The 17,745-nt window shown below is 43.4% G+C and overlaps 1 protein-coding gene across 1 annotated transcript in view; it reads right to left on the bottom strand.

Annotated features, from left to right (window-relative positions):
- The window catches only part of CSMD2 (CUB and Sushi multiple domains 2), a 575,319-nt gene that overhangs the window by 525,383 nt on the left and 32,191 nt on the right, over nt 1-17,745 (bottom strand). The window lies entirely within an intron of this gene.

The following is a 17,745-nucleotide window of genomic DNA, read 5'->3' as shown; positions in this document are numbered from 1 at the left end:
TGATCTGTCACAGTCACATGTATCCCTAGCACCCAGCACATTGCCTGGACAACAGGTGCCCCCTTAGAGATTTGCATAATTGCTGTATCTTGCATGCCACTCTACTGGGTCATGCATCCTACTAAGCTGCAGACCCAGAGCTCCTCCAGGTGGGACTCCTCTCTGCAGTCTCAGCGTCCAGCTCCTGGTAGATACTGTAGATGTGCAGTAAGTGTTGGATGAGACAATTATCACAGGTGTTTCTAATGAAGTTGTGCATCGATTTTTTTTTTCCCTAGAAATCTTAACAACCCGAGAAATTTCCATTAATGTGTGATGGTCTAGTCCAAGGTTTCTCAGCCTCAGCACTATTGACGTTTGGGGCAGGATAATTCTTTGTTGTGAGGGATTGTCCTGTGCATGTGAGATGTTTCGCAGCATCCCTGGCCTCTACCGACTGGATGCCAAGTAGCACCTCCCAGTTGGGACAACCAAAAATGTCTCCAGACACTGCCAAATGTTGACTATGAGCAAAAGTCACATATACATAATGACCTAGCCTCCCACCTTTTTCATTCATTTTAGGGGATTTGCAGGCCAAAGAAGCCCACCCATGGACCTCCCAGACTAGATGTTCTTCACTTTGTCATGCCACGGCCCCCTTTGGCAGCCTGGCGAAGTCTTCTCAAGTGATCTTAATAAATGCATACAGTAAAATACACAGAATTACAAAGGAAGTCAGTTATACTGAAATATAGTTTTCAAAATATTTCTCAAGTTTGTCATACAGTAATAAAGGTGCTCCTTTATTAATGCATTATTAGCAAGATCTAGCAGTGGGCCTGATAAATACTTTAGCTCAAAGCATAAATGTTCTTTCTAGATAGCTGCAACTACGGGAATGTTCTATGAAAATACCTGTGATTTTATCAGTGACAAATTCACAGGTACTGCTAACACGGCTGTGCTTTGTTGCCTACATGCGTGATTAAGAGAGATGCTAGGTTTCAGTAGGAGATTAGTGAAAATAAAGATGCAGCTTTCTCCATCCATGTTAGAAATGCCCTGGATTCTATCCAGAATCCCAGAGTTTCAAGCCAAATTCCAGCTTTCGTGTAGCAAGTCTGGGGAGAGCAGCCTGTTCCAGGCTGTATATGTGTGGAGGCGGGTGCATGGGGGCTGCAGTGGGCCGGGGGCAGATCGGAAGGGGTCTATGCCCTCAAGGAGGTCACGGTGGAGTACAGGAGGAAGACAGACATGGCCCATCTTACTAACCGTGTCTTCACTTGATGAGTGGTTCAGGGAGACCTCGCTGTTGGATCCCAGGGGAACAGCAGAGAGCACATACACACTCAGAAAGACGGGTGCTTTTGTGCAGGTCTGAGAAGGGGACCAACATTTATCCCTAACATCCCATACTTCCCTAACATCATCTCCCTAACATTAGCAATGACCCTTTGAAATGGCTGTTATGCCCCCTCCCCCACCCTGCCCCCACTTCACAGGTGAGGAACCAAAGCTTCTAAAGGCTTGAGAACCTGCTCAAGGTCAAAGAGGTAGCTGGGATTCAAACCCAGGTCAGTGTGAAAGCAAAGCTCAGGCTCCTCCCTCTGCCAGGCTGCAAAGATCCACACACCATCTGGGGACACACTTCCTGAGCTACGGTCCTGTTTCTACTCTGCACCCAGCTCCAGGGGCAAAGCCTGGGATTTAGTGAAAAGAGCTTTAGCGCAGTTGTTGTGCCTCAGGGACATGGAAACAAAGCAGGGTCTCCATCTTCCTCTCAAGCTGGGGATGTGTGCAGCAAAAGCACAAAACAATGCATGGGAGAGGGGTAAGGCAGCAAGCCTGTCCCTGTACCACATCCAATTGCTCTGTGGGAATAATCCCCTGCCATTCAGCTTCCTAATTCTAACTCCAGGCTCTCTGATTCTCCTGGACATGCTGAACACAGAAGCCACCACCGTGGACCAAATATGATTTTCCCTGCCTGGTGATATAGATGCAGCTCATCTGTCATCATTTTGAGCCAGTACCAGCCAGGGGTTGTTTCTTATGTTGACAGGGAATCCTGGACCAGCAGAGGTACCTCTGCATTGCTGACGGCAGAGTCTCTCACTCTGGGGCTTGTGCTACGTCCCTGGATCAGCACCAAGAGAAGAGGCCAGGTGTACCTGGGGACAGGTGTCTCTGCCAGGCTGGCCCTGCTCCCGGCTGGGTCTTTCAGAGCAAATCTAGGGAGCTATCACTGAATTCTCCTCAGCTGAGAAGACACTTGAGACGTGGCTTTGGTTCAAGGGACAGGGCCCACACACAGCAGTTCAGGTCTTAGCAAAGTCATTTATTTACTCATTTTTTAAAAAGTATGGAGCAGTCACGGTGTCCCAGGCACTACCCCTGCCCTCATAGAGTTTAGTCTAGTAATAATAGACCATTCAACATTTTTCCTGTGCCAAGTGCTGTCTTAACACACTTTACATCTAATAACTCATTTCATCTTCACAGCTGTACTAGATAGGTCCTATTATGATTCCCATTTTACAGGCAAAGAAACTGAGGCCCAGGAAGGTTAAGTAACCTGTCCAAGGTTAGACAGCTGATAAGTGGTGAAAACAGTACTCAACCCCAGGCAATGTGGTGTCAAATCTTGTCTTCTTAACCTCTACTCCATGGATGGGTGGACAGATTGGGAGGTGGGGGTGGGGGACTAGATGCCCATTTTGGCCGATGTGCTAAATCATCTCTCTTCCTAAAGCACTCTGATAGACAAAGAAGGTTGCCTTGGGGACCCCTTTTGTTAAGTGTCAATCATTTCAGCTCAAACTCCTAAGCTTCTGCCCTACTGCTTGCCTTTTGGGGGTTGAGCCCACTATAGTGAGGCTCAGCATGGCATCAGAAGGGAGGCTGCATGGGGAATTCTGCACCCATTAGGTTTCCCGGAAGAAAAAAAAAATAACTTGGGAAATAGGAGTGAACTGTCAAAACCAAGCTTGTTTTGTGAAATTGTGAAACCAATCTTATGTCTCTGTCTCTCCAACACCCTGAGCGCCTCATGATGGCAAAGACCACATCTGATTCACTATTAAATCCCCAGCATGGAGTTTGGCATTTCACAGACACTCAGTTAATATTTGTTGAGTAAATAGATTAACATGTCCAGTTGTTATCTGTGCTTTTGTTTTTTTCCTTTTCATTTGTTTCTTTATCTATCAAAAGCTCATGGCTGCTATTTTTCTTCTAATACTCACATCCATGGTGGTACCGGCCTCATCTCTAATGGACAGAGGCAACCTCAAGCCCTTTGGTCTCATGTGACCCATATTTGAAAATTAATTTTAAAAAATGGGGAGTGGGGAACCTAACATGGTGCAATGGAAAGAATCTGAAAGCCTGGGTTCTTAATTTGCCACTTCATAGCAAAGGATATGATCAAGTCCCTTAGTCACTAAGGCCCCCACCCCTCTGTCTGATAAAGGGGGTCTCATGGTCACCTTCACACAGATGCCCTGAGACAGCTGACCCAAGTAAATGGTTGCTCTGCATAGAGCAAAAGAGCCCTATCCATGGTCCTGATCCATTGACGTCCTCAGGGACTGTTTCTCCTGACCCTGGGCCACTGGGATGCCTGTCCAACCACTCCTAGGATTTCTGCACAAGGTGAGAAAGGAAGAAAAGAGGTGGAGAAATGAAGAAGCAGAGGAAATAGGGAGAGCTGGGGTTAGGAGCAGATAGGTCAGAGATGAGGGCAGAGAGCACGGGAGCTCCAGTCAGGTCCTGAGTGCCTAAGACAACATCCTCCAGCTTTAGGCCAGACAGAACCAGAAGTCACACTAAAGATGGACTGCACAGGAGGCCTGGGGTGAGGAAGAAGGGGGAGGTCCCTTAGGAGTATATTCCTGAGTTGTTCCTAGCACTTAATCCTCAGCAGCCAGTAAGGAGTGGGACAGGTGGGAGACTAGCTCTCTGGAGATGAGGGGCGGGGAGACCTGAGCTAAAAATCAGACATCCTGAAAGTCAGAGTAAGAGAAGACATGGCACGTGGTCACCGGAAGTTGGGTGCAGCCTCTTCCTCTGCAGATGGCCTACCCCCTTCATTCCTCCAACAGCTTCAGACTGGACATCTGCTGGGAACTCACTCATGGAGACTTTCACAGCAGCTAAAGGGGAAGTTCAGTACAGACTTTTTTTTAAATTAGGCATTCAAAGGTCATCTGTAATTTCATTTTGTTTTTCCCACTCCTCAGCAGATGTGCCGTTCTTTTTACACGTTAAGGAAAGGGCTTTGTATTTTGATGTTCCTTGACTGCACATTTGAATTTTATACGAGCTCTGTTGGTGATTTGAAAATTGTTCCTATCAGCAGGGAGAGTTTAAATCAGCCTTCTCTGTTCAAGCAAATTAGCAATGGGTCAGTTCTGGCCTGGCCCGGCTCAGACCAGCCTAGATGCCAGTAAAAAGTCATTCATTCAACCAATACTCACTGTACTTTTACCACCTGCCAGGCACCGGGCAGACACACTCTCCACTCTCATGGAGATTCCCTGCCTTGCTCACCCCTCCCCGGCCGTGCTTGCTTCCCTCCTGTTCCTCCTACAAGCTGCCACGCTCCTGCCTCAGGGCTTTTGTATTTTCTTTTTCTTCTTCTTGCAAAGTTCTTTACCCCAGACAAGGCAATCCCCTTCTTCTCCTTTAAGTCTTTGCTCAATACTTCCTTCTAAAGGTGTCTACCCTGACTACTCTTGATAAAAGTACACCCCACCTCCCCACCTCCATCCCTAGAACCTCCAATCTCCCTCATCTCTTCTGTGTTTCCTTCCTCCCACAGTGTGTATCACTCTGTAGCACCCTATGAATTTACTAGCATACTGTGTTTATTGTCTATTTCTTCCCACTAGAACATTCACTTCACAAGAGCAAAGTCTCTGTTTTATTCACTGATGCGTCCTTAGTGCCTAGAACAGTGCCTGGCACATGGCAGGGCAATAAGTGTTCCAGGAATGAATGAACTTCAATCCAGTGCACTCACAAATGCACAACTTATATGAGCCCAGCTCTCTAAAGGCTCAGGAAGCCAAACCAGCTGGTGTGGCTCTATCTGAAAGTAGTCTGGAGTAAAAGACTCACAGATCCAGCCCACAGTGGAATTAGAGCTGGGGAGTGAGTGCCATTGCTCACTGCTTCCACCTCTCCACCAGAATGAGCTCCTTGAGGGCAGAGAGCAAAGTCTGCATTGTTCGCCACTATATCTTTGAGGGGCCAGCATAAGGCTGCCAAAGGAAGCATATATCAGCAAGCACAGGGTTAAAGGAATCTCAGCCATCATGTATCAGACACTGACTATGTGCCACACACAATGCTGAGTTCCTTACTCACGTTACTTCTTTCAAACCTCACCACACACCAAAGAGGTAGGTATTACTTTGTACCCTACTTAACAAATGAGGTTTAGGTTAAGTAACTCGCCCAAGTTCACACATACAATAATAGATGGGAAAGTTGATGTTCAAACACAGGTTTGTCTGACTGCTGAGACTGATACCTCAAAGCATCTGCTCTACCACTTCACTGGGATGAAAGAGACAGAGGAAGGGAGGAAGATGGGGAGGGAAAGAAGGATGGAAGGAGAAAGGAAGAGGGAAAGATGATGAGGCAGGCCATATGCCAGTTGCAGCATGGAGTCTAAAAGAGATGACCAGCTTCTGGCTGGATGTGATTCCATTACAGCCCTGTCCCCCTCACCTTTGACCTGACCCAAGAGAAAGCACAGGGATGACATGCCTAGTCCTAGAAGAGACTTTAATTAATTTTTTAAAACCTCTCTCTCTCTTTTTGTCTCTCTGAACTTGAATGAACTGAGGGGAAAATATATGAGTGGGTAGATAGATAATCTAAAAATTGTGTCAGGGAGTAACAAAGAAATGTACTTCCTTGTAGAATCTCCTTAAAGAGAAATCACAGCTCCATTGTTGCTCCTTACCCATATGCATGCAAGTCATGGTGAACAGCACAATGAGGCTGGACACGTGGAAGCATCTGATTCAGAAGTCGCCCCAGTGACCTCAGACTTCTGCTTAGAAGAAATCCCCAAGGCTATTTCCTCAGATGCCCGGTGCTGGCCTTAGAGGTCTTCATTCACCCTGAGCCTCCTCTAACCCAGGCAGGCCCTGCCTACAACTTGCCTACTGTGCCAGTAGCATCCTTGTTCCAGCTGAGAGCCCCATCCTCGGACACTCAGCACATGAAGTCACTTAAAGGGCTTCCCAGAGAACTGCTCTGCCAAGTTCTATGGATGAGAGATCCTGAAGGGTCTCCAGAAATCCTGAAGAATCCTCCCTTCTCCTGTGGGCACACCAAAATGGTCTCACTATGCCACAGACTGGCAGAAATTCACAAGGCCATCTGCTGGGTGGCCTTGAGAAAAATCAAAAGTATATGTTGAATGTATGAATGAATGAATGAATAGGTCTTCTAATAGGAGAATCTGTAAAGAGGAAAATCTTGTAGGGCCCTCTACAATCTACTTGGTCCCAATGCTGGGGATTTGTGATGAAGCACACTGGCTTGAGGAGTAGCAAGGGGCTACAGAAAGAACAGAATTCAAGCCAATTCAATGGATATTTACTAGAGCCTTCTACAAGGCAATCTGACCCTTCCCTGAAAATATTCTTGGTTGAGTGGCAGCTAACAAGAATGTGTATAACAGGGAAGGGCAGGGAATTTATAGAAAGGAGAAAAGAGGGACATAGAGCGAGAGGTGGAGCCAGCTTCATCCTCACTGCTGTGAGCTAAGCTTTGCTCTGGCTGGGTCACCTCTTAGGTCCAGTATGTTAGCATAGGCTGGGAAATCTGTTGTCTCTGTTTCCCACAGCCTCCCAGTGACACTCCCATGTGGATTCTTAGGATATAGAAGTACCCATTTCTCCTTGTACCTCCCAAGAAGGAAGTGTGAGTCTGATCATGCACAATTAGAGAGAAACCAGAAGTGTCACATCTATTGGAGTGGTGGAGCTGGTACCCAGGACCTCTGACTCCTGACAGATCTCACAAGTATAACATCCTCTCAAAACACATCTGTCCCTAAAATGGCTAAGAGCACATGTTCACCTGAAGCATGCAGACCATACAGGATGTACTTGGTCAGACAGAACAGAAACACGCTTACGTTCAACCGTCACATGCCCCATGGTCAACTGTTGGGCGGGAGAGTATTTATTATGGCCCAGCAAGGCCTTCACATCCCTTACAGTACAGTGGTCTTTGCTGAGGGACAGAGGGAAAGAGTGCCTAGAGGAGGGGCTTTTAAAACGGGGCTAGAGAATGACATCAGCAAAATGGCAAAACAAGCAGCTCTGGGCTTTATTCCCCAACAGATATCCCAACTTAACAATATATGGCCTAAAAGTCTTCATGAGAACTCCAGAAACTTCTTAAGAAGTCATGGTAGCCCAGGCAAGCTCAACTTCAAAAACAGTCACAGGGAAACGGTTGAGAAAGGCCATTTCATGCCAACCACAATAGCTCCAAGCCAGCACGGCTCAGCACAATTGAGAACAGTCCAACTAGCAGCCTCTCCCTTGGGAAGGAACGAGAAGAGGGGAACATAAGTCCAATGCTCCAGATTTTCAGAGAACTGCCCAAGAAATTGGTTTCTGTCTTGTCTGACCTGGAGTACAAATAAGGAATCAGCATTGTTGGATGCCTGGGGGCCACAGAGAACAAAAGAGAGCTCAGGGCTTGTTGCAGGACCAGGGAACCTACAGTGACACAGACACCAGAGGGAGCAAGACATTACAAGCTCCTTAAAAAGCAAATGGCAAAGCTCTGTAATTGAGAAACTACATGCACAAGCCCAGAGAAGACACATCCCTGAAAAAGGTTTGAGTTGCTTCCAGAGGCTCAAGCCAGGTTAATTGGAGGTCTTCCCCTGTATGAAGCCAGTTTATAAAGATGAGGAAAGGTGACTACTTTTTCAAACGCACAAATCACAGCAAAAAATAAACAAGAACATAGAGAAAAACAGGGAAACATGGCTCAATCAAAGAAACAAAATTAATCTCCAGAAACTGAACTTAAAGAAATGGAGATCCATGAGCTACTGACAGAGAATTCAAAATAATCATTTAAAGACAGTGCACTGCAAGGGAACACAGATAGACAACTACATGAGCTCAGGAAAATAATGCATGAATAAAATGAGAATATCAGCAAAGAGGCAAATTATTTAAAGAAATAAAAGAACTAAACAAATTTTGGTTCTAAAAAGCTAAAGAATACAATAACTGAATTGAAAAATTCACTAACGGGGTTTAACAGGAGACTTGATCAAGCAGAAGAAATAATCAGTGAACTCAAAGACAGGTCATTTGAAATGATTAAGTCAGAGGAACAAAAAAGAAAAAAGGATAAAGTGAAGAAGGCCTAAGGGGCTTAAGGGATATCACAGACTGGACAAATATATGTATTATAGTAGTCCCAGAAAGGGAAGAGAGAAAAGAGACAGACAGCTTATCTAAAGAAATAATCCCATATATGAAGGAGGAAATGGACATTCAAATTCAAGAAGTTCAAAAGGCTAGAATGAACCTAAAAAGGGCCACACTGAGATATATTATAATCAAATTGTCAAAAGTCAAAGACAAAGAAAGAGAGAATCTCGAAAGCAACAAGACAGAAGTCACAAACAATGGTGCTCTCATAAAACTATCAGTGGATTTCTCAGCAGAAACTTTGCAGACCAGAAGGGAGTGGGAAGATATAATCAAAGTGCTGAAAGATTTAAAAAAAAAAAAAAAAAAAAAAGCCTGCCAACCAAGAAAACTGTATCAGGCAGAACTGTCCTTCAAAAATGAAAGAGAAATAAGAGCCCTTCCAAACAAACAAAGCTGAAAGAGCTCACCACCACTGCCTTACAAAAATTACTAAAGGGAGTCCTTCAAGTTGAAATAAAAGGACACGACAAAGCAACACAAAGACATACAAAATTATAAAGCCTTCTGGTAAACGTAAATATATAGAAACAAAGAATCCTGTAATGCTGAAATGGTGGTGAAAAATCACTTTTAATTCTGGTATAGAATTAAAATATAAACACATAAAAATAACTATACCTATACAACTAAGTTAACAGATACAAAATGTAAAAGATGTAATTTGTGACATTGATAAAGTTGGAGAGGGGAGAGATGTAAAGGAGTAATTTTTGTACAGGATTGAAGTTAAGTTGTTATCAGTTTAAAATAGATTGTATTAACTATAAGATATTTTATGTTATCCCCATGGTAACTATAGAAGATTCACAAAAGAAAATGAGAGAGGAATGAAAGCATGCCACTGCAAACAAATAAATAAAACACAGGAAGGCAGTGAGAGAGGAAAAGAGGGACAAAAAATAACAGCAAGATACACAGAAAACAATTAACAAAATGTTAATAGTAAGTCCTTCTCTATCAGCAATTACTTTGAATGTAAATGGATTAAACTCCCCAGGTAAAAGATATAGAGTGGCTGAATAGATGAAACAACACGATCCAACTATATGCTGTCTAGGAGACTCACTTCAGATATAAGGACATACATATGCTGAAAGTGTGGGAAAACATATTCCATGCAAATAGTAACCAAAAAGAGCAGAGGTAACCGTAATTATATCAGAGAAAATAAACTTTAAGTCAAAAACTCTCACAAGACACACGAAAAGGACATTATATAATGATAAAAGGGTCAATTCACCAGGAAGATATAATTATAAATATATATGCACCTATCAGCAGAGCACCCAAACACATCAAGCAAACATTAAGGAATTGAAGGGGGAAATAGACAATAATATAATAATAGTAGGAGATTTTAATACCTCACTTTCAGTAATGGATAGATCAACCAGCAAGAAGTTCAATATGGTAGGTCTTTTAATACAAGACTGTAGACTAATTAGACCTAACAACATATACAGAACACCACACTCAACAAGAGCAGAATCAATATTCTTCTAAAGCACACACAGGACATTCTTCAGGATAGATCACATGTTAGGCACAAAATAAGTCTTAACAAATTTAGGAAAACTAAAATCATACTAAGTATATTTTCTGACCACAGTGAAATGAAACTGGAAATCAACAGCAAAAGGAAAACTGGAAAATTCACAAATGTGTCAAAATTAAACAACACACCACTGAACAACCAATAGGTCAAAGAAGAAATCACAAGAGAAATTAGAAAACATCTTGAAACAAATGAGAATGAAAACACAACATACCAAAACTATGGGATGCAGCAAAAGCAGTACTAAGAAGGAAATTTATAGCAGTAAATGTCTTCATTAAAAAAGAAAATTTCAACAACAAAAAAAGTCAAATCAACAACCTAACTTATATCCCAAGGCAATAGAAAAAGAATAACAAGCTAAAGCTAACGTTAGCAAAAGGAAGGAAATAATAAAGAGTAGAACAAAATTAAACAAAATAGAGAATAAGAAAATAATAGAAAAAGTTAAAAAACAAAGATTTTTTAAAGGTCAACAAAACTGTCAAACCCTTATCTAGACTAAGAAAAAAGGGAGAAGATTCAAATAACAAAAAATCAGAAATGAAAGAGGAGACATTCAAACTGATGCCACAGATATAAAAAGGATCACAAGAGATTTCTATTCACAATTATAGGTCAGCAAATTGGATAACCTAGAAAAAAAAGGAATAAATTTCTGGAAACATGCAATTACTAAGACTGAATCATAAAGAAATAAAAAATCTAAACAGACCTATAACGAGTAAGGAGATTGAATCTCTAATCAAAACCTTCCCAACAAAGGAAAGCCCAGGACTCAAAGGTTTCACCAGAGAATTCTGCCAAACATTTAAATAAGAATTAAAACCAATCTTCCTCAAACTCTTCTGAAAAATTGACAAAGAGGAAACACTTCCAAATTCATTTTATGAGGTCAGCATTATGATTTTGATCTGCTATCAAAATCACACAAAGATACTACAGGAAAACTACAGACCAATATCCCTGCTAAATACTAATGCAAAAAAAAAAATGCTCAACAAAATACTATCAAGCTGAATTCAATAGCACATTAAAGGGATTATACACCAAGGCCAAGTGGGATCTATTCCTGGAACACAAGAAAGACTCAACATACAAAAATTAATCAATGTAATACATCACATTAACAGAACAAAGGTTATAAAAACACCTGATCATCTCAATTAATGCAGAAAAAGAATTTGATAAAATTCAACATTTCATAATAAAAACACACAGATAACCAGGAATATAAGGAAATTACAACAACATAATAAAAAGCATGTATAAAAACCCCACAGCTAACATCATACCCAATGGTGAAAAATTGAAAGCTTTCCCTCCAAGATAAGGAACAAGCAAGGATGCCCTCTCTCACCACTTCTACTCAACATAGTACTGGAAATCCTAACCAGAGCAATTAAGCAAGAAAATGAAATAAAAGCCACCTAAATTGGAAAGGAAGAAATAAAATTATCTCTGTTTGCAGATGACATAATCTTTAATGTACCAGAACATAAAAACTTAAAACACCAGACACACACACACACACACACACACACACACAAACCTGTTAGAACTAATAAACATATTCAGCAAAGTTTCAGGATACAAAATCAACACACAAAAATTAATTGTATTTCCATACATTAACAATAAAAATCCAAAAAGAAATAAAGAAAACAATTTCACTTACAATAGCATCAGAAAGAATAAAATAATTAGAAATACACTTAACCAAAAATGCAAAAGACTTACACTCTGAAAACTATAAAATAATGCTGAAATAAATTAAAGGCAATAAACAGAAAGCTATCCTGTGTTCTTGCATTGGAAGACTTAATATTGTTACTATGGCCATATACCCAAAGCGATCCACAGATTCAATTCAATGACTATCAAAATCCCAGTAGTATTTTTTACCAAAAATTGGGGTAAAAAAATCCTAAAACTTATACAGTATCTCAAAGGACCTCAAATAGCCAGAAAAATAAAATATTGAGAAATAAGAATAAAACCGGAAGTCTCATATTTCCTATTTCAAAACATGTTTCAAAGCTACAGTAATCAAAACAGTATAGTACTGGCATGAAAGCAGACATATAGACCAATGGAATAGAATAGGGAGCCCCAAAATAAACCCTCACATATACAGTCAAATGATTTTCAACAGGGGTGCTAGAGCTACACAACAGGGAAAGGACAGTCTCTTCAACAAATGGTGCTGTGAAAACTGGATATCCTCATGTAAAAGATGACCTTGAATCCTTACCTCACACCACATTAAAAATTATCTCAATATGAATTGAAAATCTAAATATAAGGCATGAAACTATAAAACTCCAAGAAGAAAACAGAGGGAAAGCTTTATGACACTGGATTTGGCAGTGATTTATTGGACATAACACAGGCAACAAAAGCAAAACTAGACAAATCATAAAACTTCTGCACAACAAAGGAACTAATCGACAAAGTGAAATGGTAACCTACAGAATAGTAGAAAATACCTGCAAACCATATATCTGATAAAGGATGAATATCCACAATATATAAAGAACTTCTACAACTCAATGACAAAAACCCAAATAATCTCATTTAAAAATGAGCAAAAGACGGGAAAAGCCATTTCTCCAAAGAAGATAAACAGATTACCAATAAATACATGAAAAGATGCTCAACATTACTTATCATCAGGGAAATACAAATAAAAACCACAGTGAGATAGCACCTCACATCCACCAGCATGGCCACTAGGGGGAAAAAAAAAGATAGTGTTGGTGATGATATGGAGCAATTATAAATCTTGTGCAGTGTTGGTGAGAACACAAAGTGGTGCCGCTGCTATGGAAAACAGTATGGAAGTTCGTCAAATAATTAAAAATAGAATCACCATATGATCTAGCAATCCTACTTTTGGTTATAAACTCAAAAGGATTGAAATCAAGATCTCAAAAAGATATTTGCACACCTATGTTCACTGGAGCATTATTCACAACAGCCAAGGAGTGTAATCAGTCTAACCGTCCATCAACAGATGAATTGATAAATAAATGTGGTATATACATACAATGAAATATTATTCAGCCTTTAAAAGGAAGGAATTCCTGACATGCGCTACAACATGAATGAACCTTGAGGACATTATGCTAAGTAAAATAAGCCAGTCACAAAAAAAGATAAATATTGCATAATTTCTCTTATAAGGGGTATCTAAAGTAGTCAAACTCTTAGGAACAGAAAGTAGAATGGTGGTTGCCAGGGGCTGGGGAAAGGGGATAAAGGGGAGTTGCAGTCCAATGGGTAGAGCTTCAGCTTTGCAAGATGAAAAAGATCTGCTGCATAACAAGGTACATATAGTTAGTGCTACTGTGAACACTTTCAAAATGGTTAAGATGGTAAATTTTAGGCTATATGTTTTTTACCATAATACAGAAAGGGTGGGAGGTGCTTGGGAGTTGGGGTAAGATTTACACACATCGCAGTGTGAGGAGTGTGGGACAACCATCAATTGGAGACTTTAATTTCACCCCTTCCAATTAGAAGGAAAAAAGGCATGTCTGACTCCTCCCATATGTTCAGAAAGGTCTTTCCAATTTCCCTTTCCCCGCTTTATTTTTCTTCAGAGTGACTATCCCCATCCCACATAATGTTATATATTTACTTATCTGTTCATTGTCTGCAAATAACCAGACAAGCAAGCTCCCTGAGGGCAGGAACTTTTTTTTTCTTTCTTGTTTATGACTGAATCCTCATTGTCTAGAAGAGTGTGTGCCGCATACTTGAGGCACAATGGATAGTTGAGGAATGAATGAATGAATGTGGGGGTGGGGAGGGCCAAGGTGGGGCATCTGAAGCCTGAGGCTTCTATCCTGCAACAGTCATTCTTCTTGGTAAACAGAGAAAAGGAGGAGAAAAACAAGAACAGCATAGGACGAGCAGATGTCTTTTAGTTGGGCCTGTGGGCGCAGCCAGACCAGCTTCCAGCGTATGAGGGATGGGGAAGGCCCATCCAGTTGAGGGTCTCTGCCGCGGTCCCTTCTGGGTCAGCAAAAAAACGTAAGAGACTATGCCCACTAGCTCTTGCCAGTTGGATGTAGCTATCTTTCCTTAAGGGCGTGGAATCAATAGACTCCACCTGCTGGACTGAAAGGTCCTCAGCTCTCCCACTTTTTATACCCCAGGTCAGTGCTTCTCAAACTTTCATGAGTGTAAAAACCATCTGGGCACTCACTAGATTGGGTGGGGCCTGAGAATCTGCATTTCTAACAAGCTTCTAGGTGACGCTGATGCAAAACCTAGCTTACGATGGCTGGTTCTCAACCTCGTGGCACTTGAGAAGCTTTGTAGACTCCCAATGCCCAGGCCCCCGACCTGGACCATGTATATTAGAATGTCTGGGAGTGGGACCCCAGCAATGGTGCAGCCAAGGCTGAGAACCAGCACTCCAAGGGCTTTCCAAGGGCACTACCTCCCATGGAAGCAGGGCCACTGCTCTGGACCCTGCAGTCCTCACCCAGCCATTGTGCCCTCCCTCAACAGCCTCAGGGCTACTGAAACTTCACTCCTGCTGCCTCGGGTCTGCTGAGAGCCACGTGTTGACACTGCCCGACCTTGATCTGAGACACGTGAGAGCATTAACATACTCGGGCATCTGGAAGGAAATTTCCTGTTTGTTCCCACCTCCTGACTTCTACTTCTCACTTCTCTTTCCAGCTGGGAGGGAGCTGTCATCCCCCTCCAGTCTAATAGAACAATGGTTCTCAACTGCAGGTGATGTTACCCCCTAGGGGACATTCAGCAATGTCTGGAGACATATTTGCTTGTCCTTGATCGAGAGCCACTGCCTTCTCTTGACCTTCAAGCTATGGGGCCCTGTCTGGCCCCTTACTCATTCACGGTGAATTTTCTCTCTGGTGCCACTTTATTTCACCCAGCACTTTAATATTCACTGAGCTCCCCCCACCCAGTGGACTGGGTCTACATGTCTCCAAACCCCATGTGTGATCAGGATTCAAGTTCTTCCTCATGAAACTCCTAAACCCCATGCAAACCAGGGTTGTGGACAATCACTCATGACTGTTCCATGAGATGTAAGAAGATATCTGACCAGGGGACAGAGAGCCCCACTAGAAAGGGTGTGGCCTGATTCCTAAATGCGTTAATACCTGAAACTCAGCTGTGACTCAGCAAAGATGCTATGTCACACACATCCTGGGCACTTGCTATATGCCCGGCCCTGCTTTAAGTGCTTTGCCTCCCAACAACCCTCAGAAGTAGGTACCATTGTTACCCAACATATAGATGAGCAGACTGAGGCACAAGGACTAAGTTGCCTGAGGTCACACAGCTAGGAAGTAGCTGAGTGAGGATGTGAACCCAGGCAGTCTGGGTCCAGAACCCATGGGTTTAACCACTACACACTAGATGGTCCCTCAAGCATTTCATCTCAACAACTACCCAGGCAGCTTGGATTCTGTTCTTGATATTACAGATGGAAACCAGATTCTCAAAGGCAAAAGGACCTTTCACAATCATTCAGCTAGTGAGCAAGGAACCTAGGATTCAAATCTAAGACAGACTCAACACTCATCTAAGACAAGCTCGGGTCAAGGAAGGAAACAACAGACTGAATAAGACGGAACCATTCATTCATTCATCCGTCCATCCATTCACAAGGCCCTCAGCACACATATGCTGATGTTTCTTGAAGTCACACGTTGCATGTTAAGGATCCAGAGAGAAATCAGCATGACCATTCTGTTCAAAAGCTCACGTCAAGTTTGGGACACATGCTGCAGACTAGGGGGTGAACTGGGGAAGAAGGGGAGGGCACAGGAGGGCAGGGGAGTCCTCTAGAGACTAGGCAGCTGTGGGGAGGAGGTCTGGGGAAGCCCAGGTGGGCACTGCTCGTGAACCGCGGTGCCACCTGGGTCAGCACATAGTCACGCACACATATTCCCATGGCCTTGTGTCCTCCCCATCCGTCCTCCCCTGGCTTACTCAGAACTCCAAACACACAAGCACAGCATGGGGAGAAGCCAAAAGGGGCTCCGTGCCCCGCCGATGGGTCAAGGCAGGCTTGGCGTCCCAACTTATCATCCTGAGGCCCCAGAGAGAAACCCAATTGTAACTGTCAGGAACACGACAGAACTGTCAAAAGCAGACAAAATCAGCCACGTCAATTGTGAAACTGAAGTCACAGCTCTGTTTGTTCTGCCAGAGTGAGCACCTCACTTTTTTTTTTTTTTTTTTGTCAAGACAGAAAATAAAAACAAAGACTAGGAGCCTTGTAAGTGCTTCATCTTTGAGAAGAAACCCACCAGCACCGCCTCTCAGTTTCTAGCAGTCCCAGCCCCCCAACACCCATATCCACTTACATTCAGGAGACACTCAGGGAGTCTTGCTACAGGAGTGTGTGGGTGCATCATCAGACATGGTTATGACCCGGTCCCTGCCTTTAAATAAATTATGGTCTTTTGCTCTGAAGACAATCCTATATCCAGCTAGCAAAATGAGGATATATCGCCAGACCAGACAGAATAAAGCAGGACAACCCAGGGGGTGACTAATCCCGCTATGGTGGAATCAGAGATGGCTTCTCGGAAGAGGAAACACAGGCACCAGGCCTTAAGGGATGAATACAATTTCACCTGGAGGAAGAGGGAAAGAAGGAGACTCTAGAGACAGGGAAAAGCTGATATGAATGCACAGGGGCTGGAGGGGCTGGAGCAGGCTAGAGAAAGGGACACGCACAGAGTCAGGAGATCCTTTGGAAGTTGAATCTCCACTCTGTGACAACCAGGCTAGGAAGAGTCCTCCACACCAGGGATGCAGGGCCATCAGGCATCCAGGACTCCCTGGTTTGGAGAGTGGATGCAGTCCCCCGGGTGCTCCCAGGCACAAACATGCAGGCTGTGCACAGGCGGTGCACGCACACTTCCCATCAGCCCCGGTCATGCATGTACATGTGTGTGTGCGTGTGTGTGTGAGCTGGTGGCGATCCGGCAGGCCATTCTGCAGAAGCCCTGCAGCACTGTTGCTGCTCACCAAAATAGCATCGAGCAATTTAGGTCAGGAAGGAAGGCCTGTGTTATTATTACTAGTTACTGGTGAAGTTATTTAATAAGAATGTCACATCCAATTGAGACCATGGTGGGAAGTGTCAGCAGGAAGAATGTAATTACACTAACTGGAGGCACTCTAGGCCCCCGCTGCATGCACACCTCCACAGATCCACAGAGCTGGACTTGCTCCCAGCCCCGCGGCTGCCTGGAGGGCGTTGCCTCCGAGGGGGCCTCTTTGCCAGGCCCCTGAACAGCCAGACCTACGCTGTCCTGTCCAGCCCCCAGGAGAGGCTCCTGAGGGGGCATCTCAGGACCCACTGGGACCCCCTTAATCACACCGTCTATGGCCCAACACCCCAGTGAAAGGTAGAAAGATAGAAAGACAATGGCTGAGAAAACCAGGGACTCAAAGGGAAAATGAGCAGAAGAGAGATGGGCAGATAGAAAAAAAGACACAAAGGCAGACCCGGTGAGAGAGCGCAAGAAAGAGGGACACAGAAGAAGAGAGAAAAAGACAAAAAAGGATGGAAGTGACAGAGACAGACACTGCACAGCAAGTCCAAATCAGGGCAGAAAAGGCAACAGTAAACAGAGAGATGGAGACGGACGGAAAGCCAAGAGGAGGGAGCCACAGGTCCCCGGCCTCGTGACAAAGGCTGTCAGTGTCTCTGAACAC

Source organism: Camelus dromedarius, chromosome 14 (genome assembly GCF_036321535.1).
Source record: "Camelus dromedarius isolate mCamDro1 chromosome 14, mCamDro1.pat, whole genome shotgun sequence".
Lineage (NCBI taxonomy): Eukaryota > Metazoa > Chordata > Mammalia > Artiodactyla > Camelidae > Camelus > Camelus dromedarius.
Note: the sequence above shows the minus strand (reverse complement) of the source record. Positions and strands in the feature narration are given on the sequence as shown.